The sequence below is a fragment of the Schistocerca piceifrons genome, chromosome X (genome assembly GCF_021461385.2).
Source record: "Schistocerca piceifrons isolate TAMUIC-IGC-003096 chromosome X, iqSchPice1.1, whole genome shotgun sequence".
NCBI lineage: Eukaryota > Metazoa > Arthropoda > Insecta > Orthoptera > Acrididae > Schistocerca > Schistocerca piceifrons.
The window spans coordinates 743,059,085-743,084,546 of NC_060149.1; the positions used below are offsets into that span (position 1 = coordinate 743,059,085).

A 25,462-nucleotide genomic window follows, 5' to 3' on the forward strand; every position below is an offset into this window, starting at 1 on the left:
TCATCATACCAACTAGAAATTTTGTCTAAGTCGTCTTGTATCCTGCCACAATCACTCAATGCCGACACCTTTCCATACATCGCAGCATCATTAGCAAACAGCCGCAGACTTACTCTGCCCGCCAGATCATGTATGCATATACAGGGTGATCAAAAAGTGAGTATAAATTTGAAAACTTATTAAACCACGGAATAATGTAGATAGAGAGGTAAAAATTGACACACATGCTTGGATTGACATGAGGTTCTATCAGAACAAAAAAAAAAGTTCACAAAGTGTCCGACACATGGGGTTGGACAGCAAAACTGCTACCGTGACGGGTGAGAGGTGAGAGGTACGCCGATATGTTACAGAATCGCATCATCGCCTGGCTGATAAACACCTGCTGGAACATACGATGTTTATGCAGTATGGCGCTCCACCCCATATTGCTAGACGCGTGAAAGATCTCTTGCGCGCGTCGTTTGGTGATGATCGTGTGCTCAGCCACCACTTTCGTCATTCTTGGCCTCTCAGGTCCCCAGACCTCAGTCCGTGCGATTATTGGCTTTGGGGTTACCTGAAGTCGCAAGTGTATCGTGATCGACCGACATCTCTAGGGATGCTGAAAGACAACATCCGACGCCAATGCCTCATCATAACTCCGGACATGCTCTACAGTGCTGTTCACAACATTATTCCACGTCTACAGCTATTGTTGACGAATGATGGTGGACATATTGAGCATTTCCTGTAAAGAACATCATCTTTGCTTTGTCTTACTTTGTTATGCTAATTATTGCTATTCTGATCAGATGAAGCGCCATCTGTCGGACATTTTTTGAACGTTTGTATTTTTTTGGTTCTAATAAAACCCCATGTCATTCCAAGCATGTGTGTCAATTTATACCTCTTAATCTACATTATTCCATGATTTATTCAGTTTTCAAATTTATACTGACTTTTTGATCACCCGGTAGAAAAGAACAGCGGTCCTATCCCAACGATACCCTCGTCTCTGATGAACACTCGACATCGAGGACAACGAAGTGGGTTCTGTTACTTAAGAGGTGCCCGCCGCGGTGGCCGAGCGGTTCTAGGCGCTTCAGTCCGGAACCGCGCGACTGCTACGGTCGCAGGTTCGAATCCTGCCTCGGGAAAGTATGTATGTGATGTTCTTACGTTAGTTAGGTTTAAGTAGAACTAAGTTCTACGGGACTGATGACCTCAGATGTAAGTCCCATAGTGGTCTTCGTTCCGTATATTCTTCTCCCCCGTCCCTGAAACTTTTATCATCATCACGGGATGACTCTCTATAATATAACTGTCGAAACAGATGCAGTATGCAGTGATCAGTTGAGGGGCTTTTACATACTTTGTATTTTAGCTACGAAAGTAATCTGCAGTTTGCTTAGGTAAGAGGATCAAATGGCTTGATAAATACTTTAAAGGAATTGTTAGAAATAGGGACTTCAGTGGTAACCATAATTGAGTTTCGTAGAAGTCGGAGCGAGTGTTTTTCGTTTTGCGGTAGAGTGAAGTATGCCACAGAACGGAGGAAACTTGCTGTCTGAAGCGCCGCGGAGAGAGGAGCTTGCGGTTGGTAAGGCCACGGAGAACATTGAGAACTTTCCCCGCACGAAGGCCAACCGCGCCTGGCCCCTGGCGCCGTCTGCACGGGAGTTCGCTTGTTGCTTTGTTTTTGTCTCGCGCTCGAGACGACTCCGAGTTTGTCACAAACAGCCAGCATCTCTTTCCTAATGCTGCGGCCTACCTGGAAGCAACGGTACCTCCGAAGGCCGTCTTGTTCGTTGTAAACCACGTATTGACGCTTTTTTCTTCCACAATCGATACGGTACTCAAATTCTCGTAAAATGTATAAAGTTTGTGGGGGAGATTCTCTACAGTACAGATGTAGGATGTAATAATTAATAATATTCCGTATTCAGACACAATAGTTTTGTTTACTAATTACTGTCCACCGCGTTTCGAAGCTACAACCCCATTTTGAAGGACCGTATGGACATGACGGGCATTACATATGCTTCAATGTTTCACCTATCAGTAACAGAACGAAACACTCGTTAGATTTAACGAGTAAATTGTCTCAGGCGGGATTATTTAGAGAAATGAGAGGCAGTGTTGGTGTAATGGATAGAATAACTGCTTCTCAAGTAGGAGGTTGTGGGTTCAAATCTTACCAAGTCACACCAATACCCAGAAAGGGAAGTAGCAGTAATCCGCTGGATTACAGGCCTATATCACTAACGACGATTTGCAGTAGGGTTTTGGAACATATACTATATTCGAACATTATGAAGTACCTCGAAGAAAACGATTTATTCAAATGGATCAAATGGCTCTGAGCACTATGGGACTCAACTTCTGAGGTCATTAGTCCCCTAGAACTTAGAACTAGGTAAACCTAACTAACCTAAGGACATCACACACATCCATGCCCGTGGCAGGATTCGAACCTGCGACCGTAGCGGTCTCGCGGTTCCAGACTGCAGCGCCTAGAAACGAACGATTTATTGACAGATAGTCAGCACGGTTTCAGAAAATATTGTTCTTGTGAAACACAACTAGCTCTTCATATTCATAAAGTATTAATTGCTATCAACAGGGGATGTCATCAAATTGGTTCCATGTTTTTAGATTTCCAGAAGGCTTTCGACACCGTTCCTCACAAGCGTCTTCTAACCAAACTTCGTGCCCACGGAGTATCACCTCAGTTGTGCGATTGGATTCGTGATTTCCTGTCAGAAAGGTCACAGTTCGTAGTAAGAGACGGAAAGTCATCGAGTAAAACAGAAGTAATATCCGGCGTTCCCCAGGGAAGTGTTATAAGCCTTCTATTGTTCCTTCAAATGGCTCTGAGCACTATGGGACTTAACTTCTGAGGTCATCAGTCCCCTAGAACTTAGAACTACTTAAACCTAACTAACCTAAGGACATCACACACATCGATGCCCGAGGCAGGATTCGAACCTGCGACCGTAGCGGTCGCGCGGTTCCAAACTGTAGCGCCTAGAACCGCTCGGCCACTCTGGCCGGCTTCTATTGTTCCTGATCTATATTAACGACATAGGAGGCAATCTGAGTAGCTGTCTTAGATTGTTTGCAGATGATGCTTTCATTTACCATCTTGTAAAGTCATCAGGTGATCAAAACGACTTGCAAAGTGATTTAGATATCTTTAAGATGCGAAAAGTGGCAATTGACCCTGAATAAGGAAAGTGTGAAGTTATTCACATGAGTACTAAACGAAATCCGCTAAATTTCGATCACGCGATAAGTCACACAAATCTGAAGGCTGTAAGTTCAACTAAATACTTGTTGTTGTGGTCTTCAGTCCTGAGACTGGTTTGATGCAGCTCTCCATGCTACTCTATCCTGTGCAAGCTTCTTCATCTCCCAGTACCTACTGCAACCTACATTCTTCTGAATCTGCTTAGTGTATTCATCTCTTCGTCTCCCTCTACGATTTTTACCCTCCACGCTGCCCTCCAATGCTAAATTTGTGATCCCTTGATGTCTCAGAACATGTCCTACCAACCGGTCCCTTCGTCTTGTCAAGTTGTGCCACAAACTCCTCTTCTCCCCAATTCTATTCAATACCTCCTCATTAGTTATGTGATCTACCCATCTAATCTTCAGCATTCTTCTGTAGCACCACATTTCGAAAGCTTCTACTCTCTTCTTGTCCAAACTATTTATCGTCCATGTTTCACTTCCATACATGGCTACACTCCATACAAATACTTTCAGAAATGACTTCCTGACACTTAAATCTATACCCGATGTTAACAAATTTCTCTTCTTCAGAAACGCTTTCCTTGCCATTGCCAGTCTACATTTTATAACCTCTCTACTTCGACCATCATCAGTTATTTTGCTCCCCACGTAGCAAAACCCCTTTACTACTTTGTCTCATTTCCTAATCTAATTCCCTCAGCATCACCCGACTTAATTCGACTACATTCCATTATCCTCGTTTTTCTTTTGTTTATGTTCATCTTATATCCTCCTTTCAAGACACTGTCGAATCCGTTAAGCTGCTCACAAAATACGTAGGGATTACAATTACAAATAACCTAAATTGGAACGATCAAATAGATAATATTGTGGGTAGAGCAAACCAAAGACTGCGATTCATTGGCAGAACACTTGGAATGTGCAACAGGTCTGCTAAAGAGACTGCTTCTACCACGCTTGTCCGCCCTATTCTGGAGCATTGCTGTGCGGTGTGGGATCCGCATCAGGTGGGACTGACGGATGACATCGAAAAAGTACAAAGAAGGGCAGCTCGTTCTGTATTATCGCGAAACAGGGGAGATAGTGTCACAGACATGATACGTGAATTGGACTGGCAATCATTAAAACAAAGGCGTTTTTCGTTGCGGCGGGATCTTCTCATAAAATTTCAATCACCAGTTTTCTTCTCCGATTACGAAAACATTTTGTTGGCACCCACCTACATAGGGAGAAATGATCATCACGATAAAATAAGAGAAATCAGGGCTCGCACAGAAAAATGTAAGTGCTCGTTTTTTCCGCGTGCCGTTCGAGAGTGGAACGGTAGAGAGACAGAGTGAAGGTGGTTCTCTGCCAGGCACTTTATTGGGAATAGCAGAGTAATCACGTAGATGTAGATGCAGAAATTACCTGCGTTTGACCAAACAACATTCGGATCGCGTATTGGTGAAAGGCTTCCACATTTGAACTTACATCAACTATTTCATATGTTTATAAAAGTACTAAATTATTAAAGGGATGTATATGTTACAGTGATGTGATGGAGTATTGAATTTTCTATTATTTTCAGTTACATGTTTTACGAAATAAAATATGAAGTTAAAAAGTAGCACGAAAATTCCACCATAAACTTTTCTACATATGTTTGATTTCGGAAAACTGCTGTGTTGCAGCGACCCACTAGTCGTTTAGCTTCAGCAGTAATCTTACGGAGTGGCCATACTGGATTCAGCCTTACATATTCATACGTCATGTACTTATTTGCATACCTCTTCCATCACAGAAAACCGAAATTGCAGAAACGAACCAAAAATAAACTATCACGTGTGGCTTCACGGGTAGCACGCATTATTGTTTTGGATTATTCTACAGATTAAAGACTGCCTTCTCATTTTTCTTGAAACAACAATGTTATGAATATACTGCTGCTCACCACACAGAGAGGACACTGAGTTGACTGCTAATCATTTAATACTTTGGATAAAAAGACCTTCTTTTTGACCTTTTGTCAAAAAGTCTTTTTATTGTGTCCATCTGCAACTCAACGGCTTCTGTATGTGGTGAGTAGCACTGTATCCTTTTCATAACGTTGTTATTACATCCCGGACTTTCCATTGTTTCATTTACTGAAGCAAATCATTTTAGAAGGATTATCGCAGACAAGATTACTTTAACATATACTTTTACTAAGTGACTCTGAATCGCAAAAACAAAAGAACAAAAAGAAATTTAAAATGTGAGAATCCATAGACTACAAAAATTACCTGTATTCTTGTAGATGGTTCCCTCTGCGTATACGTAGTTGCGCTGTGAATGCAGTTTTACCACTGAAGTAAGATTCAATAATGGGAAGACGTTAGTAATAAAATAAAGTTGAATATCATATCATTATAGGCTGCGTGCCGGAACCAAATTATACTCATTCATACCACGCTCATCTACATCAACATGGTCTCGTCACAGTCATATTTCAGATAGAAATGAGGTGGAGCCTGTGTGTCTTCCTGTCAGTTAATGACAGTTGAACTGCTGAATCGGTTCTAGGCGCTCAGTCCGGAACCGCGCGACTGCTACGGTCGCGGGTTCGAATCCTGCCTCGGGCATGGATGTGTGAGATGTTCTTAGGTTAGTTAGGTTTAAGTAGTTCTAAGTTCTAGGGGACTGATGACCTCAGAAGTTAAGTCCCACAGTGCTCAGAGCTATTTGAATCGTTTTTTGAACTACTGAATTGGCTTAGCTGATACTTCATATGAACATAATTATTATGTTTCAAGAATGCCATTTTGAGAACGCTGTAAGTTCCTACGTAAATGGTATGCTGTGCTCCAGATGAGACTTCAAATTTCTGAAAACTCTGGACAAATGTTTATACAAAATTTAGCTAATATGTCAGGTTCACACGTAGTCCTATAGCCAATTCCATGATGACTGAGGTTTGTATAACGCCATCTCAAACTTTCGGCAAAACTTAAAATTTCAACGTGCAGGCGTCCAGCATGAACTCCAATTGGGCACGCGGTTCTCTGCCGACTTTCTAAGTTGCCGCAGCTTATTCTCTGCACTAGGGCGACTGCGTCTGTTCTTTTGCTTTCACAGCTTCCCAACAGATAGCAGTGTGGTTCCTATTCAGGTAATCTCAAAGCTTTAATAACTTACATTCTACAACAACAACGTAAGCTCTTGAGAACTGTTCTAAGTGATGACTACCAATCCGAATGGTTGCAGTAAACCATTATCTGTTGAAGTCAAGACTCTAAATAGTTTTGTTCCTTGCTTGTACGCATTGTTTATGAGTTATTCACTATAGGCTGTAATTGCAGCTCCACCAGAACCGTGCACTTAGTGTTCTTAGAAATGGGCGTTTCGGGGGCAAGTTGGTGAGTGCTTATTGATGTATCTTCTGCAGCCGAATAGATATGTCCAATTTGAGCTGTAAATGTATTTCATATTTTAATCAGCTGGTGGACTGGCATGTCCAGTATGTATAATATGTTCAAAGTTAAATATTTCGCCAAGTGTATCCGTCCCATATTACAGATCACAGAGTACATCACTAATGCAAGAGCGCCTCTGAACTGATCCGTAATATGAGACGGTTGCACTTGGAGAGACAGTTTCTAAATACTGGTTTTTAACTTTGACCATATCGTACATTTTGGTTTTAACTTTCACCATATTGTACATATTGGTTTCAACTTTGACATGACAATGCATCTTACGTCAACTGTCCAGCTAATTAAGGTACGGAGTACATTTATAGTTCAGATTGCCAGCCGCTGTGGCCGAGCGGTTCTAGGTGCTTCCGTCCGGAACCGCGCTGCTGCTACGATCGCAGGTTTGAATCCTGCCTCGGGCATGGATGTGTGTGATGTCCTTAGGTTAGTTAGGTTTAAGTAGTTCTAAGACTAGGGGACTGATGACCTCAGATGTTATGTCCCATAGTGCTTAGAGCGATTTGAACTATTTGAATAGTTCAGATTCGGCACATGTATTAACCTGATCTGAGATCAGATGATCGTAACTCCGTTTACCGAAACCGGCCATCATAAATGAAAGTTTTGAAAATGCGATCTTGGTTGAGAAGTTGTCTTTCTTTATGTTGAACATTTACACATCACCCCTTATCAATCAGCATGAGCAAGTTAACTAACGAAAGTTCTTTGTCAGTAACCTTATGGCTTGAAGGACTCAATTTCTCGTAGGTTTCTGTGATAATGGGTTTCAATAATGGTACTGATAAAATTGATAGCATCCAGATCGTGTAATGCAACGAAAATGTTGGTTAAAATAATTAATGGGAAAAGAAATAGCAGTAACAGACTTAGTATGGTGTGCTTAAGGGAAGGAAGGAATGTTAAGGTTTAATTCCCCGTCGACGATGAGGTATTAGGGCCGAAATCTACCTCGGATAAGTGTAAAACTGTTTGGGAAATTGGCCGCGTCTTCTGAAGGTTTGGTTCCAGCATCAACTCAACTTATTTATTTATCTTTTATTCTTTAATATTGATTTGCATATAGGTATATTATCGTGAATATGAATTATATCCAATACAGAATGTGTTCTATGGACTGCGACTGTTAATGAATACGAATTATATCCAATACAGAATGTGTTCTATGGACTGCGACTGTTAATAAAAACGAATTATATATATATACATAATTCAGAGTCTCTTACAAAGTTTTTACTTCATTCATTATTTGTTTAGGTGGTTAATCAGCAAGTGAAAGGCAGTTCTCAGTGATAACCGTTGGCGGTTTCATGCAGCAGCATGTAAGGTGGTCATGAGGTTAGGATGCGACTTGCACTGTCGATAGCTAAATGAATTAGTCACAGAAACTGTAGATTCGAGGCAGCAGACGGTTTAAAGATGTAAGAAATACTTATGTGTGAGAAGAACAATACCTGTGCTGCATTCTGCCACTGAAATTCGTCATATGCTGTACTTCAGTTACACAATGTTGTGGTTATCTAGCAAAGAAGATTCATTTTACCTTTGGTTTTAAATTGTTTGGCCTAAACTGTAACTTTTTAATGCTACACAACTTCAGCATGGTGTGGCTGATATACAGTAGGAAACGTATGCAAATTGCAGCAGCAGACGTGTCTTATTATACAATGAAACAATCTGCTATCTCACATCTATAAATTCATTTAATTACTAACAGCGCAAGTAGAAACCATAACTCACGGCCACCTCACATGTTTCTGCAATAAATCGCCAATGCTCACTGCTATTTTGAAGCTTAAGCAGGCGGCAACTTTTCGCTTATTTATAATAACTATTGTTTTATACCTTTACTTAATAATAATGATCAGAGAAAAAACTATTTAGAGAAACCACGGAAAAGCTAAATCTGGGTGGCCATTCGGATACTTAAGAAAGTCCAGTATGTGATTCAGTACCGGTATCACTGCGAAATCTTGCTCATACCTGTAAATATTATGTACAAGAATGTTTTTAAATTATTTTAATTTATTTTATTCTTCGAAAAACAGATTGCTTTTTGAAAATGAGCAGCCGTCCGCTGTGGCCGAGCGGTTCTAGGTTCTTCAGTCCGGAACTGTGCTGCTATGGTCGCAGATTCGAATCCTGCCTCGGGCATGGATGGGTGTGATGTCCTTAGGTTAGTTAGGTTTAAGTAGTTCTAAGTCTAGGGGATTGATGACCTCAGATGTTAAATCTCATAGTGCTTAGAGCCATTTGAACCATTTAAAAAATGAGCAAAGGCTTACAGTTACATCACTGTGAGGTTTCTTGTTTACTGAAAATTACAGTACGTTATAAACTCTAAGGGGAAAAAAAGGGGGACGCACTGCGAATGAATTATCCGAATGGGACGGAAATAGGTAATGCGATGTATATGTACAAAGAAATGATTCCAATTTTAGAAAAATTGTATGATTTGTTCAAGAGAAAGTGCTTCACGAATTGAGCAAGTCACTAACGCGTTGGTCCGTGTCCACCCCTTAAGCAAGCCGTTATTCGGCTTGATAGTAATTGATACAGTTATTGGATGTCTTCCTGAGGGCTCTCGTGCAAAATTCTGTCCGACTGACGCATTAGATCGTCAAAATTCCAAACTGGTTGGAAGGCCCTGCCCAAAATGCTTCAAACTTCCAAATTGGGGAGAGATCCGTCGACTTTACTGACCAAGGTAGCGTTTGGAAAGCACGAAGACAAGCAGAAGATACTCTCGCCGCGTGTAGATGGGGACTATTTTGCTGAAATGAATGCCCAGGGTGGCTTAGGTCCTACTATGAAATGACATAGCAGCCCAGACCACCACTGCTGGTTGTCGGGCCGTATGGTGGGCGACAGTCAAGCTGATGTCCCACCAATGTCCAACGCGACTCCAGACACGTCTTTGTTGGTCATCGGGGCTCAATTCGAAGCGGGGTTCTTCAATGAAGACAATTTTACTCCGGTCAATGAGATTCCAGGCCGAAGACGTATCTGAAGACATCCAGGACAGTGGTAGGGTACCAACCTGACTGTTGCACGCCATACGGACCGACCACCGTCATTTCATTTCATAGAAATGAATGCCCGGGGTGGCTTAGGTCCTACTATGAAATGACATAGCAGCCCAGACCACCACTGCTGGTTGTCGGGCCGTATGGTGGGCGACAGTCAAGCTGATGTCCCACCAATGTCCAACGCGTCTCCGGACACGTCTTTGTTGGTCATCGGGGCTCAATTCGAAGCGGGGTTCTTCAATGAAGACAATTTTACTCCAGTCAATGAGATTCCAGGCCGAAGACGTATCTGAAGACATCCAGGACAGTTGGGGGGTACCAACCTGACTGTTGCACGCCATACGGACCGACCACCGTCATTTCATTTCATAGCAGGACCCCTCTGGTTGTCATCCGCGGCACCCTAACAGCGCAGCGGTACGTCGACGACATTCTACACTCCGTTTTGTTGCCCCTCACGGCAAGCAATCCTGGGTTTACATTTCAGCAAGATAATGCCCGCCCGCACACAACGAGAGTATTCGTGCTTGCCAAATCCTACGTAGGCTAGCAAGGCCGCTGGATGTCTTCCCATTTGAAAACTTTTGGAGCATTATTGGCGAGGTCCTTCTACACCCCGGGATACTGACGACCTACCGCACCCATTTGGGAGAATTTTGTACAATATATCACAGGAGGGTATCCAGTTACTCGGTCTATCAAAGCCAAGCGGAATAACTGCTTGCATAAGGGCCAGAGGGAGCGTCCTTGCCTCAGTGGTAACACCGGTTCCCGTCAGATCACCGAAGTTAAGCGCTGTCGGGCTGGGCTAGCACTTGGATGGGTGACCATCCGGTCGGTCCAGCGCTGTTGGCAAGTGGGGTGCACTCAGCCCTTGTGAGGCAAACAGGGGAGCTACTTGATTGAGAAGTACCGGCTCCGGTCTCGGAAACTGACATACGGCCGGGAGAGCGGTGTGCTGACCACATGCCTCTCCGTGTCCGCATCAAGTGACGCCTGCAGGCTGAGGATGACATGGCGGCCGGTCAGTACCGTTGGACCTTCATGGCCTGTTCGGGAGGAGTTTCAGTTTTTCAGTTTCATAAGGGCCATAAAATGTAGGCTGGCAATGGCAAGGAAAGCGTTCCTGAAGAAGAGAAATTTGTTAACATCCAGTATTGATCTAAGTGTCAGGAAGTCATTTCTGAAAGTATTTGTATAGAGTGTAGCCATGTATGGAAGTGAAACATGGACGATAAATAGTTTGGACAAGAAGAGAATAGAAGCTTTCGAAATGTGGTGCTACAGAAGAATGCTGAAGATTAGATGGGTAGATCACATAACTAATGAGGAAGTATTGAATAGGATTGGGGAGAAGAGAAGTTTGTGGCACAACTTGACCAGAAGAAGGGATCGGTTGGTAGGACATGTTCTGAGGCATCAAGGGATCACCAATTTAGTATTGGAGGGCAGCGTGGAGGGTAAAAATCGTAGAGGGAGACCAAGAGATGAATACACTAAGCAGATTCAGAAGGATGTAGGTTGCAGTAGGTACTGGGAGATGAAGAAGCTTGCACAGGATAGAGTAGCATGGAGAGCTGCATCAAACCAGTCTCAGGACTGAAGACCACAACAACAACAACAACAAGGGCCAGAGGTGGACAAATGTGTTACTAACTTGCTCAATTTGTGAAGCTCTTTCTTTTGAATAAATCGACAAATTTTTCTGAAGTTTAATTATATGTTTGTCTGTCATGTACATCACATCCACAGATTTTCGTCCCATTTGTATAATCGCTTCCTGGTGCGTTGTTTTGTTTTTCTTGGAATGCACTTCTGAATCCGTACGAAGAACAGATAACTATCTAGCACTTCTTAAATGTCGAACGATACTGAAACAAGTTTTCATAAAACTGATGGTACTTAGAAGAGCCGGCCGGAGTGGCCGTGCGGTTCTAGGCGCTACAGTCTGGAGCCGAGCGACCGCTACGGTCGCAGGTTCGAATCCTGCCTCGGGCATGGATGTGTGTGATGTCCTTAGCTTAGTTAGGTTTAATTAGTTCTAAGTTCTAGGCCACTGATGACCTCAGATGTTAAGTCGCATAGTGCCCAGAGCCATTTGAACCATTTGAACCACTTAGAAGAGGCTAGTGTTTTGCAGTATGCTAATTCTCGAAATTTTGAATCTTCTGAGAATTTTTTTCCTAAGTGTCTCGGCGTATATTTTCTATTAACGACGATCAATAGCTCGTGAAAATAGGAATGCATTAAGACATTCAGTATTCGTATGGAAGGACTTCTAAGCCAGGAAATCTAGGCTGAGTGCTGCCAAAACAGCGTAAAATCGCTTTAACTGCCAAGAAAATATCATACAATGGAGTTGTTAGAAAAAGCTATACCATGTCATTAAAATCTACGTTATTTGCTTCAGTGTCTTGGTATATAACATAGTCATGCAGCAAAATTCTGGAGTATTGCGTGCTGTCATTTCTCTAAGGAAGGAAGATTAGTCAGTCATCAGAGGTGGAGCTTCAGTAGGGAAAGAATGGGAAATCGGTCCGGTGCCTTTCAAAGAAACCGTCCTGGTATTCACTTCTAGTGATTTCGGAAAAAGCAATGGAAACCTAATTCTGAATGGCCGAATGGTAGCTTCAACTCCATTCCCTCCAAACACGAGTTCACTGCCTTATCTGTGCGCCACTTTACTTGGTAACTCTTACCAAATACCGTTATTTTGATTTGTTGAACTGTTTATGAAATTCTAGGAGTTTGTATACTACGTCGAACAAAAGACCAAGCTAGGCCAATAGTAGCTTTGGGTTTACTCTCAACACAGAGGATAAATAAGTGACTCGGCGACAGAGTTAGTTGAGAGATTGGACTCGCATTAGGAGTAAGCTGGTATTAAATTCCTCTCCTCGTTCTTTTTTCATTGTTTTGCGCGGATCACTTCATGTATTTTCTGCGACCATCCCTTCGAGTCCACGACAAGTTCGTTCCCAAAACTTTACTATGTTGAGTAAGAGCTCTCTGCCTACGGATTTCGATGTTGAGGGACGTTCAGTTGTAAATACAAATGGAACCCTATCTAACAGGGTTTGCAGATCAGTTGTGATTAGAAGATTCTGCGGATCGGATCCAAATTTGGGAAATCTGCAGACACAACCTCTCCTTTTAAATTCTTTGAAGGTTTACGGAAGTTATTAGTCCCACAAGTAGGCAATGACTCAGAGGTCTCAGTGAATTACCTCTTGAATCTTGCGACATCTCTTACATTACTTTGTTTATGAGTAGTTCTTATGAAGCCTTTGACATTGCAAGGAAATGAACACCTGACGTCAACTTCACGTGAGTGAAGAAAAGAAAAAGTACTCGGTCAGAATCTGCGAGGAAATGCTTTACGTCTTTCCGGCAGTCACGTTGGCTGCGTCGGGCTTTTGGCCGAGCTGGACAACGCAAGAAAGGTTTCCGGGAGTGAAAGAAGCATGGCGCTTCCTCAAGTGTTGTTACAGTGGTTGACTTCAGCCTTCTTTGGTAATTTCACGATTACTGCCAGTCTCCGTTCACTCGATACGCATTAAATACGCCAGCTTTCACTACGAGCGACGCTGATGGCAGTACTGAAGTCTCACCCTCTTCCTTATCAGTCCCGTAAACTTTAACATATTTCAACAGACAAAATAAATCAGTGGAAGAAATGGGTCTTGTATGATTGGAACCAACTGTAGATTTATTTTTATGACGCTGGAATAACGCAAGATTATTTAATCGTATGTTAGTAAATGTAATATCTGGTCAAGTATTTGAGTGAAATGCCTACAGAATGAGTTGTCGAACTGTTACCGGTGAATAATATCATTAAATTTTACGGTGATTGTTTTCCACTGAACTACTCTTTGTAATATATGTAATTACATTTTCAGTGTGCTGTCGTTGATTCCGCAACATACACAAGACCTCGGTGTCTAATCTACACGTCTTTAATCCGAAAGTTTTTGATCAGTGTTTCTCCATGTTGCACCACTGAAACGTAAAAGTAGCAAATTTTCCATGTAAGTATAGGGCGGTACTGACAGCTTCATGCTATCTGAGAAAGCGTATACGTCCAAAGTAATAGGAGCACGAAGATAATGACAGAACATTAGGGAAATTACATATTTATTTGATGGATCTAAGCTGTATTATAACTATGATATTATCTATCCCGGAGTAGAACCGCTTCATAAACATCTAGTAGTAGCTACAGGCATCACGTTTAATAGAGATTATCATAATACCTCTTGAAATGTCGTTCCCTATAAGACAGGTTTCTGTAGGAGCATATGTATGTAGACTACTTGAACTCATCATTAATTTGAATAATAATTGTAAAACTTAGTAATGACACCGTGCAACATGGTATTAACAACAAAAATACTCTTACGTCTGAGCGTGGGTAGTGGGGGTACATTAGCTTGGGTAAAATGACATCGTTAGATGAAATATCACAGAAGAAAACGCGTACGAATTCCTGCATAATGACCTGGAAACAAGAACAGCTAGTGCTAAGTTCTAAGCTAGTGTTGTACGAGAGAATAAATAGGGGAAACAAGAAGAGAACTTCATGGTCGGCCAGGAAAAGCTGGCCTAATGAGCAAATATTAGATTCAAATGAAAGGCTCTTTTAAAGCAAGGTTTCAAAAATTTACGAGAGAGTTACGCCAAGAAGGAAACAACATCCAGCTAAATTAATCCAACAAACAGTTACCGTAAAGTGCTGCTTGGGGTGCTTCATGTCAGAAAGTGAAAAGCTTCTTTTTCATTTTAGATTTGATCGAGTAAAGTTAGTCAGGATTCGAGCTCCAAACTTGTCATCGGTAAGTCCTAAATTCTCTTCGGTTTTGGAAAATCGCTCCATCTATAATTAATCTTGGCTGGTGGTCATTTTAAATTTGTCATGTAAAATAATGGACGGAAAAGGCTCCATAAACTGGAAGACGCAGCCTGATATTCACAGTGGAAACTAAGAAAATCTGGAGATGTGAATTAAATACTGGTATACAAAAAAGGAACATATAAGACTTGTAGAGCATGTATAACATGTAAGTATTACCAGTGGCTAGATATCACCACCGAAAAAAAATCCAACTCTTGCTAGGAAATATAAAATCAATCTTATTCCCTTAGAGTTATGTGGGAGTGTGCAGTGTTGAAGCAAACATGGAACCCAAATATCTATCTAAGAAAATGAATAACATTCGGAACAGGGTAAGAAAACAGCTTTCCAGTATCACGAGAACCTCCATGTATGAGATAAACGTCAATCATATTTTGTGATCATATTGGAAATTTTTCCCCGACGCCAAAGACAGTGCGTTTGCCTGGCATGTTGCACACTTGACATTTTTCCTTGCTAAATTCTACGGCAACGATCTACAGCAGTTTCTCAATTATTTTCCAGTCCAACATTGGAACGTTTAATCTCTGGGACCTAGATACGGACTGTCAGTGCACAATTATCTATGTGTTATTCCCGAGGTAGGTGAAGGAAGGAAGACGCAGAGGAAGATTGCGCATTAGTCAATAACTAATCACCAGATGGAATAGGACGTTTGAAAAATTCACTATAAGTCACAAAGAAAAGGAATAAAAGTGCAGAATGTTTTGATTTCACATTGAGAATGCAGCAAAGACAAAGCATTGTTTGATGTAAAGAGAAGAAAAAGGAAATATGCATGTATATGACCAGTGCCCTCGCCGCATAAATTCGATATTCGCGCATTGAAGTTGCCAGACACCAGTAAAGGGCATATAAAAGGTAAATGGATTGGGAAGAAGGGATGATAAAAACAGTATCAAATGCCAGATTTAGAAGTGCCTAAAGCACTTTCGTTAACACATTTGCTGCCGAGTTCGTTCCAGCAGTTGGTTTGCTCTGTGCGAGACGACACGCCTCTTGCCAGTATCGGCTGTGCTGGACGTATCTGTCCTTTCCCTGCAACTGAAAATTGTTTACGCATTGGAGGTGACTTTTTGTCGTCACCCTCCTCTTCATCATCGTTAACAGTTTCATTTTCATTCCTGGAAAGCGAATGCTGGAAACGTAAAGAAAGATTTTCTCGGCTGAGATTATGAGAGGCTAGGAGTGACAGAATATCCTCATCCCAAGACAAAGGAAATTCGTCTTCACTGTCACTATTAATAACTAATCTTTCTACGCGGGTGTGCTGAAAAGTTATGCCTCCGAATTTTTAGATGAAAACTTATTGAATAAAAAATATTATTAACATTCTATATCTTTATTCTTCTTGCCTACATATTTGCAGCCCTTTGCGTCTAGAGGGCTACAAATTGTAGCATGTACCATGGCGCCGTATGTCAGTTCCTGTGAAGCCGCGTGTTGTTAGCACAGGGTGCGACCAAGTTCATATGGATACATACGTCGAAACCAATTAAAGGGTTGGTTTTCCGTGCTAAATATTTTATGGGTTTTACAAATATAATCATGCGACACGTATACCCAAATGATTACCAGTTCACACCGTGATATTTACAGTTCAAAAACTACATGAGAACATTATATTTACCATACAAAACAGCATACAGCGACTGGAGATAGATAGATATTGTACCTTGTCCGTCATCACATCTGTGGCAACAGAGAATGAAAACTTGGGAATGTGCGGCATATCGCCGTTTCCTTATCACATGGGAAGTTGCACTCAGCTACTAATCTTCTGAAACTTCCTGGCAGATTAAAACTGTGTGCCGGACCGAGACTCGAACTCGGGACCTTTGCCATTTCGCGGGCAAGTGCTCTACCAACTGAGCTACCCAAGCGCGACTCACGCCCCATCCTCACAGCCTTGATTCTGCCAGTACCTCGTCTTCTACCTTCCAAACTTTACAGAAGCTTTCCTGCGAACCTTGCAGGTCCCGAATTCGAGTCTAGGTTCGGCACACAGTTTTAATCTGCCAGGAAGTTTCACATCAGCGTACACTCCATTGCAGAGTGAAAATATCATTTTGTCTACTAATCTTCTGTTCCCGGACTGTAAATGTGTTGGGCTTCTTCACGTATTGCAAGTATCGTTGTCTAAATTGACAGTGTAATTAAAGAAAAAGGGTAGTGGGAAAGTTACATATCAGTAGCAGCCAGTAAATGGGATTAACTTTGGGTATATTGCAAAAAAAGACACAAACGTGAGGTAGACCTTACACTTTTTTGACGAGTCTACTCACAATTCCGACTCACTTGCTGTAGGACAAGTAAAGAAATAGAAAATACATCGAAACACAATGGAAACTGCTTACCGCATTACGATCGGCAGAGTAACGATGCCCGATAACAGCGGTTCAAACGTTGTTGCTGCAAGCTTCCTATTGCAAAACATATTGATCTAACTGAGATGGTCTTTGCACAGTGCTGGTCCTAAGGTAATGCAAGACGAATGCGTATCGGAATGGCGGTAACCACCGCACTGCTACTATCCACGACGTGAAGACGACCAGGATCTGCAACCGAATGATGCTGGATAGTGGATCGCCGTGCTATTTGTAAACTGGGGCGCTACAACGTATGACCAACAAGAGAGAAGGTGAACGGGAACTGCTGCTGCTATCTCGACCCAGTGGAGTGGCATGGAATCTTGGTACTCTAGCTGAGACACCTGTCTGGCCGTCAGTTCTCCATGTGAGGAAGGAATTAGTATGCCTCCGCGACGGTGTGGCTTCAACTCAAATTCAAACATCACGGCCCAGGATCTAATTTTCGTCGTCTTATGCACTTTCTCAATTAATGAAGTGGTGGGTGTCAAAATTGCTTTCCCTCTCGAACAGACAGACCTCCATACGGGCAAGCCATCGATGATATACGTTGACTGTTGAAAATTAGTCTGATTACATATAATGACTGATTTATTTTAATAACTTTTCAGTTAACAGTCCAATCTGAGATTACTATCAATGAACTCGCAATTTTGCAAGTAACTCGACTCTGTGCTTGAAATTACGAATTGAATTTTATTCGGCTTTCTTTCGTTGTGATGGGGACTAACCTGGACAGCCGTCATGATGTGGCAACGTGCAGTGTATACCTTCACAAAGTGTCCGTTTTACAACTGTAATGTATGACATTAGTCTCATGACTAATCACCAAGATAAAATCATAACTATTCCTGTACCTACACATTCCACTAGACAGGTTGCCCAACCCATCTGGCAATAAAATTTATCAATCATCAGAAAAATGTGTATGCAGCTTCATCATATCAGGTAGAGATGTATTAACTATTCAGTCTGAGATGTCACTGAAGTTCAGTTACATTTAGAACACAACAAGTAGTCTAACTTACCAAAAATCTTGTGAACTTTGTTTACATTGGGCATTCTGGTGCACTTTGTGTACATGTTGTGACGAAGCCACGTCAACTCTATCAACATCATCACCACCACCACCACCACCACCACCACCACCACCATCATCATCATCATCACCATCATCATCATCATCATGTCACAACCTCACCACCATCCCATCCCACTTCCCAACCCTCCCAAACCAATTCTGCTGCCCCTGCCCCTACCCCCCCCCCCCCCCCCCTTTCTCTGCAGTCAATGGCTCTGAGCACTATGGGACTTAACATCTCTGGTCATCAGTCCCCTAGAACTAAGAACTACTTAAACCTAACTAACCTAAGGACATCACACACATCCATGCCCGAGGCAGGATTCGAACCTGCGACCGTAGCAGTCGCGCGGTTCCGGACTGAGCGCCTGAACCGCTAGACCACCGCGGCCCTCTGCAGTCAACCACTGTGTAGTATTTAAATAAGGCAACCAGTCACAATGTAGTTTAAGTAAAGAATCAAAATAAATTAAAAATGCAGAATGGTGAAACTAGCCCAGTTGTGGTTTGTAACCTCTTTTCTCTCCTCCAGTCAGAGCCTAGTATTTTAGCTCTCATTAAACTAAAAGAGTCAATTACAGTGTAGTATTTCCGCAGCCATTAAAATGTGATCACAATGTAATCCCAGAGCACTCATCTTAGGTGTGCTCAAAATAAATCCAAATTATTTGAATTATTCACCAAAAAAATGCGGTTGCTGTATTTCCATATTTAAAGTCATCAAACACACACAATTAAAAAAATACATAACCCACGTTTGAATTAAGTAAAATCGGCGCCAGAAAATATCGGCAACTATTTTTTCATTCCTGCCTATAAAGGAAACTATATGGCATTAGCTATGGAACACGAGAACAAGTATAAAACATAGCCCCCATAAAGAGTTGGAAATCCAACGTTTGATTATGCAATGAAATTACAGTTTAGTAATACCGTACATAGTCGCTGAAGGCGAGTTTTAATTTAAATGCCATTCCGAAAAACTTCAAATCGCAAAATCAGAGCAACTACTGCTGTATGCTCTTAGTGCTTCTCGTCACCAGTAGATTGCTGCACTTGTAAACAGTCATAATTCGATTAATTCTTGTACACATCTATGTGGCTTAACAAATGTTACACTGTTCTTTGCAAGTCTAAAATATCTGTGAAAATACGTCAGTAATGCAAAAAAGTTATATGTTTATGTTAAGTATCACAATTTTATTTTCCACAAACATGCATATACATCAAATTGTATCACAATTTTATTTTCAATAAACACGTGTGTACGACAGATTGGTGCCTAAAACATCGCTGTGGGCTCTCAAATTAAGTGCCTCGATGTTTGCTTCATGCCTAAACACATGTGGATAAAAAATAACGTGCTGAACAGATAGTTGACATTACAAATAGGGCCTACAACTTTGATGTCACAGAACTAACCTGACTAGGTTTATAACTGCAAAAAACGCATGTTGGCTTGAGTACTAGACAAACACAAAAACAAATACACATTCTGAACTACTGGGAGAATGTACAAGAGACGGAAAAAAAGTGTCGTTTTGTTTTTAATTTGTCAAGAATTTCAAATGCAACTAGACAGGTTGAGAACCTCGACATTGAATTTATGACTTTTCCATATAATAGCCATCCATTTCCACAATTTTGGTCCATCTTTTAACTCATGGCCCTGTTCCTGAAGCCACTGATGCATAGACGTTTTCATAGCTTCCTCGTCTTCAAAATGTTGCCACTTTTTTTTTTTAGCAGCCCAAACAGATGAAAATCTGATAGTGCCACGTCACGACTGTATGGGGGATGAGGCAAGACTTCCCATTCAATTTTCACAATCTCTTCAGTGGTGTGACGACTGGTGCGTGGTCTTACGTTTTCATGCGTAAGAACATCTGCCATAGTTTTGTTGGGCTAACTCATTGAAGATGTTCTCTAAGCTGACATGTTGGACAAAATTTATTGTGCATCCTTGCTGCAAAAAAATCAACCATAATCACATCTTCTGCATCCCAGAATAATATAGGCACAAGTTTCTCTGCCGATCACACAGTTCTGAACTTCAGTGAGTTTCGGTGATGCCATTCCACTGACTGCCTCTTTTGATTCTGGTTTAAAAAAATCAACCTTTTTTCGTCTCCTCTCACAATATTTATCAGAAAGTACTCTCCCTCCAAGCAAAAGCGTTGCAGGAGTTAGGAGGCAATTGTGTTTCCTATTTCTTTATTCTGGTCGGTTAACATTCTTGGTGCCCAAGTTGTACAGACCTTTGAGTAGCCCAGTGGTGGAATGATCGCCAGCACATTGCCTTTACTGAGGGTGGTAGTGTAACCTAAACCGTCTGCAGTCACCTGGTAGTCACCACAAATGATGTCATCGGTGCGCTGAATGTTGTGTGGAGTCATTGCAGTCACCGGCCTGCTGCTTCGCATTCCATCAGCCAATGGTGTTTGCCCTTCAGCTGCATTACATTGTCAAACAGTACTGATATCCAATGTTGCCTCACCATACACGTTCTACAGTCTTTCATGAAGGCGAATGGGGGTTTCACGTTCTGATTTTAAGAATTCTATCACAGGACACTGTTTAACACGAATATCGATGTCAACCAATTTGCAAGCGACTGCAGTACTGGTATCTGTTGACACAGGAAGTTATTACTGCTGTGGACTGGAGAATAAGATTTTCAGAACGGCGCCAAATTCAAATTTTTGAGGTAAAAATATATTTAAGGAAAAAATAGGAGACATTAATTTTTGAATGACCCTTAAAATTAATCTGGCCTACTCTTGGTGTAAGTCACAAAAAACCCCGAAATTAAAGTTAAATTGTTATATGACGCTTATCAAGAGCCTGTCTGAAATATGAAAAGGGTGTTGTCATTTCAAGCTGAGGAAGTGTTATAGAATATAGTGTCATCACATAATATTTCTCAGTAATGTCTCACCACCAATTTAAGGGTGAAGAACATAATGTATCACTAGAAAAATATAATCGATAGTATTGATTGGCAATTATTGATTTTTGTTACAAATGATTGGGTCTAGTCGAAGTTAAGCACGAAACGAATAGCTTTAATATTTACCAATCTGAGCTATGGTACCAAGGCTCTCTAAAACGTTTGCAGAATGTATTTCCTATAACTGACTGCTACATAGCGTTAACACTAATAAAAATATGTGATGTAAAGCGCCACGCACAAAACGTTGCCAAACACCATTCTAAAAGAAGGGAAGGAAAAAGAAGTTTTTATTACAATATCTCACTTAAACTGGACAATTTCTAAGTTTACAGACAGTATATCCAAAGACAGTAACAGCAATGTAACGTCTCCAAGGAAGATGTGTCGATATTTCAAAGTTAAAATCTTTGGTAAAATTATTTTTTATCATTTATCAAATACTAAAGACACCTGTAGGTTACTTACCATAATATGCAAGTACAATCCACACTTTGCAAACTATGTACAGGGTGGTCCATTGATAGTGACCGGGCCAAATATCTCACGAAATAAGCGTCAAACGAAAAAACTACGAAGAACTAAACTTGTCTAGCTTGAAGGGGGAAACCAGATGCCGCTATGGTTGGCCCGCTAGATGGCGTTGCCATAGGTCAAACGGATATCAACTGCGTCTTTTTTAAAAATAGGAACCCCCATTTTTATCACATATTCGTGTAGTACGTAAAAAATATGAATATTTTAGTTGGACCACTTATTTCGCTTTGTGATAGATGGCGCTGTAATAGTCGCAAACGTATAAGTACGTGGTAGCACGCAACATTCCGCCAGTGCGGACGGTATTTGCTTCGTGATACATTAGCCGGGTTAAAATGGACCGTTTACCAATTGCGGAAAAGAATGATATCGTGCTGATGTATGGCTATTGAGATAAAAATGCCCAACGGGCGTGTGCTATGTATGCTGTTCGGTATCCTGGACAACATCATCCAAGTGTCCGGACCGTTCGCCGGATAGTTACGTTATTTAAGGAAACAGGAAGTTTTCAGCCACATGTTAAACGTCAATCACGACCTGCAACAAACGATGATGCCCAAGTAGGTGTTTTACACTCCTGGAAATTGAAATAAGAACACCGTGAATTCATTGTCCCAGGAAGGGGAAACTATATTGACACATTCCTGGGGTCAGATACATCACATGATCACACTGACAGAACCACAGGCACATAGACACAGGCAACAGAGAATGCACAATGTCGGCACTAGTACAGTGTATATCCACCTTTCGCAGCAATGCAGGCTGCTATTCTCCCATGGAGACGATCGTAGAGATGCTGGATGTAGTCCTGTGGAACGGCTTGCCATGCCATTTCCACCTGGCGCCTCAGTTGGACCAGCGTTCGTGCTGGATGTGCAGACCGCGTGAGACGACGCTTCATCCAGTCCCAAACATGCTCAATGGGGGACAGATCCGGAGATCTTGCTGGCCAGGGTAGTTGACTTACACCTTCTAGAGCACGTTGGGTGGCACGGGATACATGCGGACGTGCATTGTCCTGTTGGAACAGCAAGTTCCCTTGCCGGTCTAGGAATGGTAGAACGATGGGTTCGATGACGGTTTGGATGTACCGCGCACTATTCAGTGTCCCCTCGACGATCACCAGTGGTGTACGGCTAGTGTAGGAGATCGCTCCCCACACCATGATGCCGGGTGTTGGCCCTGTGTGCCTCGGTCGTATGCAGTCCTGATTGTGGCGCTCACCTGCACGGCGCCAAACACGCATACGACCATCATTGGCACCAAGGCAGAAGCGACTCTCATCGCTGAAGACGACACGTCTCCATTCGTCCCTCCATTCGCGCCTGTCGCGACACCACTGGAGGCGGGCTGCACGATGTTGGGGCGTGAGCGGAAGACGGCCTAACGGTGTGCGGGTCCGTAGCCCAGCTTCATGGAGACGGTTGCGAATGGTCCTCGCCGATACCCCAGGAGCAACAGTGTCCCTAATTTGCTGGGAAGTGGCGGTGCGGTCCCCTACGGCACTGCGTAGGATCCTACGGTCTTGGCGTGCATCCGTGCGTCGCTGCGGTCCGGTCCCAGGTCGACGGGCACGTGCACCTTCCGCCGACCACTGGCGACAACATCGATGTACTGTGGAGACCTCACGCCCCACGTGTTGAGCAATTCGGCGGTACGTCCACCCGGCCTCCCGCATGCCCACTATACGCCCTCGCTCAAAGTCCGTCAACTGCACATACGGTTCACGTCCACGCTGTCGCGGCATGCTACCAGTGTTAAAGACTGCGATGGAGCTCCGTATGCCACGGCAAACTGGCTGACACTGACGGCGGCGGTGCACAAATGCTGCGCAGCTAGCGCCATTCGACGGCCAACACCGCGGTTCCTGGTGTGTCCGCTGTGCCGTGCGTGTGATCATTGCTTGTACAGCCCTCTCGCAGTGTCCGGAGCAAGTATGGTGGGTCTGACACACCGGTGTCAATGTGTTCTTTTTTCCATTTCCAGGAGTGTAGCTGCTGTCGCGGCTAATCCGCACATCAGTATCAGACAAATGGCGCGAGAATCGGGAATCTCAAAAACGTCGGTGGTGAGAATGCTACATCAACATCGATTGCACCCGTACCATATTTCTATGCACCAGGAATTGCATGGCGACGACTTTGAACGTCGTGTACAGTTCTGCCACTGGGCACAAGAGAAATTACGATGATAGATTTTTTGCACGCATTCTATTTAGCGACGAAACATCATTCACCAACAGCGGTAACGTAAACCGGCATAATATGCACTACTGGGCAACGGAAAATCCACGATGGCTGCGACAACTGGAACATCAGCGACCTTGGCGGGTTAATGTATGGTGCGGCATTATGGGTGGAAGGATAACTGGCCCCCATTTTATCGATGGCAATCTAAATGGTGCAATGTATGCTGATTTCCTACGTAATGTTCTACCGATGTTACTACAATATGTTTCACTGCATGACACAATGGCGATGTACTTCCAGGATGATGTATGTCCGGCACACAGCTCGCGTGCGGTTGAAGCGGTATTGAATAGCATATTTCATGGCAGGTGGATTGGTCGTCGAAGCACCATACCCTGGCCCGCACGTTCACCGGATCTGACGTCCCCGGGTTTCTTTCTGTGGGGAAAGTTGAAGGATATTTGCTATCGTGATCCACCGACAACGCCTGACAACATGCGTCAGCGTATTGTCAATGCATGTGCGAACATTACGGAAGGCAAACTACTCGCTGTTGAGAGGAATGTCGTTACACGTACTGCCAAATGCATTGAGGTTGACGGACATCATTTTGAGCATTTATTGCATTAATGTGGTATTTACAGGTAATCACGCTGTAACAGCATGCGTTCTCAGAAATGATAAGTTCACAAAGGTACATGTATCTGTGGTGTCATCGCCAGACACCACACTTGCTAGGTGGTAGCCTTTAAATCGGCCGCGGTCCATTAGTATACGCCGGACCCGCGTGTCGCCACTGTCAGTAATTGCAGACCGAGCGCCACCACACGGCAGGTCTAGAGAGACGTCCTGGCACTCGCCCCAGTTGTACAGCCGACGTAGCTAGCTACAGTTCACTGACAAATACGCTCTCATTTGCCGAGACGATAGTTAGCATAGCCTTCAGCTACATTTGCTACGACCTAGCAAGGCGCCGTATTCAATTGATATTGAGATTCTATTAAAGTATCATCAAGAGCGATGTTCTACAAATGTGGATTAAAGTTAAGTATTCCAGAAGCTACGTACTTTTCTTTATAGCATTCATTACGTATCCTGTTTCAGACCTCACGCCAGCCTGCGTGAGTTTAAGCGCGTGCCTTTCGACTTCCTCTCATTGTATCTAGGCTGTCTTGTCTAGACACAACAGTATCACATTGAAAGTACCGAAATAAAATGTTCAAACGTACCTACGTTCTGTATTTTAATTTAAAAAACCTACTTGTTACCAACTGTTCGTTTAAAATTGTGAGCCATATGTTTGTGACTATTACAGCGCCATCTATCACAAAGCGAAAAAAGTGGTCCAACTAAAACATTCATATTTCTTTACGTACTACACGAATATGTAATAAAGATGGGGGTTCCTATTTAAAAAAGCGCAGTTTATATCCGTTTGACCTATGGCAGCGCCATCTAACGGGCCAACCATAGCGCCATCTGGTTTCCCCCTTCAAGCTAGCCGGCCGGAGTGGCCGTGCGGTTCTAGGCGCTACAGTCTGGAGCCGAGCGACCGCTCCGGTCGCAGGTTCGAATCCTGCCTCGGGCATGGATGTGTGTGATGTCCTTAGGTTAGTTAGGTTTAATTAGTTATAAGTTCTAGGCGACTGATGACCTCTGTAGTTAAGTCGCATAGTGCTCAGAGCCATTTGAACCATTTG

The 25,462-nt window shown here is 42.7% G+C and overlaps 1 pseudogene; it reads left to right on the forward strand.

Moving 5' to 3' along the window:
- Positions 1 to 10,455: 10,455 nt before the first annotated feature.
- Positions 10,456 to 10,573, forward strand: LOC124724032 (annotated as a pseudogene).
- Positions 10,574 to 25,462: the final 14,889 nt, after the last annotated feature.